This window comes from Prionailurus bengalensis, chromosome B2 (genome assembly GCF_016509475.1).
Source record: "Prionailurus bengalensis isolate Pbe53 chromosome B2, Fcat_Pben_1.1_paternal_pri, whole genome shotgun sequence".
Classification (NCBI taxonomy): Eukaryota; Metazoa; Chordata; class Mammalia; order Carnivora; family Felidae; genus Prionailurus; species Prionailurus bengalensis.
In genome coordinates, this window is record NC_057349.1 from 1,291,027 (window position 1) to 1,293,844 (window position 2,818).

Here is a 2,818-nt window from a genome sequence, read left to right on the forward strand (position 1 = left end):
CTTTCAAAAATTAATAAACATAAAAAATTAATTTCATTTATTTATTTTTTGTTTACTTATTTTAATATTTTTGACAAAGAGAGAGGGGGAGGAAAGGGGCAGAGAAAGAGAGAGAGAGAGAGACAGAGACAGAGACAGAGACAGAGGATACAAACCGGGCTCTGCACTGAGAGTGGAACGCCCAACATGGTGCTCAAACCCACAACTGTAAGTTCATGATCTGAGCTGAAGTTGGACACTCCTTGTTTTAAACTTTTGAAAGCTACCCTAACTTATTAGCACTGTGCACAGTGACAAATTAAGTCATATAATGATACTTTATTTTTTTATCTTACATTTTTATTTCTCCCACCAGAAAATGAGTTCTATTCAGGCAAAAAGAGTGTTTTATTCATCTATTTTAGCAAAACCTCTGAAATCTAGAAGATATTTAGCTATTAAAGTAAATGAATAAATTAATGAGTAGATGAATAATTGGATGGGTGGGCAAATGAACTATTTTGAACAGATATATCTTTATATTGTTCAATGCAATAAGCATATAGACCCATAGAATAAAACACTATAATATAGTATCTTGAAAAAATATGCTTTAACTAAAGAATTGTCATACATCTTGTCACCATTTTGCTAAACTGAATGCCTGTCAATGACCAAAAACTCAATACATGTATATCTTTACCATAGTGCTCCATCTTTTTGTAGATATTATTGCTTAGTCCATAATTTAGCATATTATTATGTTTTATTTATTTTTAAAGTTTTTATTTATTTATTTTGAAAAAGAGAGAGACAGTGGGGGATGGACAGGAAGAGAGAATCCCAAGCAGTGCAGAGCCAGATGTAGGTCGTGAACTCATGAACCATGAGATCATGACCTAAGCCAAAGTCAAGAGTTCAATGCCTAATTTACCTGAGCCACCCAGGCTCCCCTTAACATATTATTTTTAAAAATCATCCCCTAGGGGTTACTGGGTGGCTCAGTCAGGTAAGCATCAAACTCTTGATTTCAGTTCAGGTTATGATCTCTCCATTTGGTGAATTCAAGTCTGCATTGGGCTCAGTGCTCTGTGGAGCCTGCTAGGGATTCACTCTCTCCCTCTCTCTCCTTCTGTCCCTCCCCCACTTGTGCTTTCTTTCTTTCTCTCTCAAATTGAATAAATAAACTTTTTAAAAAGTCCCTAATTTCTATGGACACTAAATATGGAATTATTAAAGATTAAAGTGTTACAAATAAAAAAAAAGTTACCTTTAGATAATATTTTAGAATTAGTCAATAAAATGTTTACAAAGTTAGGACTGAACTTTCGTCTATGCTTACTGGGTTGTAAATTAAAATAAGTATCAAAGAAAAGGGAAACCACCATCCAAGATGGACGAGACTGAACAAAAGTTGCAGGATAAAAATCGTGTTCTATCACATCTCCCACTCCCATCCCGCTAGTCTCCTTACTGCCCTTCTACATCTTTGTTTCTGAGAGTGTAGATTAGAGGGTTGAGGCGAGGTGTGACAACAGTATAAAAGAGGCCAATGAACTTGCCTTAATCTTGAGAACTTCCTGATGGTGGCTGCAGATGTATGTGCATGATTGGAATGAAAAAGAGGGACACAACCATAAAATGGGCTCGACATGTCTCAAAGACTCTCTGAAGTCTGACTGATGACTGCATTCTAAACACAGCCAGGGCAATGGCATCATATGAGCTGAGAATAAGGATGAGTGGTATCAGGACGAAAATGGAGCTCATGATCAGGAGGGTCAGCTCGTTAGCACGGGCATCAACACACGATAATCAGAGCAGTGCTGGAACTTCAAGAAGAAATGGTCCACTTGGCGATGTCCACAGAGGGGGACCCAGAAGGTAAAGGAGGAATGAAGTGCTGAGGCGATAAAGCCACTGACCCAGGAAGCCATAGCCAACAGGTGGCTGAAGCAAGCGTTCATGACCATGGCATATCGCAGGTGTCTACAGACAGCTGCATAACGGTCATAGGACATGAACACCAGGAGGACGCGCTCTGGTTCCCAATGCGAGGACAAAGCAAAGTTGAGTCATGCAAGCAGCATAAGAGATGGTCTTTTCTGGGCCCCAGAGGTTAACCAGCAACTGAGGGATGGGGCTGGTGGTGTAACAGAGATCCAGAAAAGAGAGGTTTGAGAGGAAGAAGTACATGGAAGTGTGGAGATGGGCGTCCAGGCATGACAAGACAATGATTAAGAGGTTGCCTATCAATGTTGTCAAGTAGAACATCAAGATAAGCACAAAGAGAATTACTTCCAGATGAGACCAATGAGAAAAACCTAGTAAAGTAGCCTTCAGAACTTATATGATTTTCCATCATCATTCACTGTTTCCCAGTACCTGAAGAAAGAATCATAAACTCAAAGGCTGCTTACTCATTGTTAAACACTGGCCAGTAGACTGGAGAAAAAGTATGCCATTTCCAAAATGCTCTTGTTTCAGTAACATTTTTATAGTTTTTATGTTCATTCAGATGTTTCTTCCTGTTGTGGACACGATCAATAACTTCTCAAGTGAATGAGTTCATTTTATGAATCCCTAAGGTAGTATTGGATAAACAAAGATTGAAGATTATGTTCCATAGCCAAGAAGACAATTTTCATGAAAAATTACCTTTTTAACAAAAAACTTTCAATTTATTCCTCTTTTATGTATTTTCAGGCTACTTCCAATTTTGTGGTTTCAGAGAAAGGAATATCTCTACTCTTAATAATCCTACATAAATGAGAACTTACCATGAGATGAAAAACAACTCAGTAACAACTTTAAAATGTTAATATTGGGTGAAAAAAAT

At 37.8% G+C, this 2,818-nt stretch overlaps 1 pseudogene; it reads right to left on the minus strand.

Annotated features, from left to right (window-relative positions):
* Nucleotides 1-1,317: 1,317 nt before the first annotated feature.
* On the minus strand, nucleotides 1,318-2,347 carry LOC122490585 (annotated as a pseudogene).
* Nucleotides 2,348-2,818: the final 471 nt, after the last annotated feature.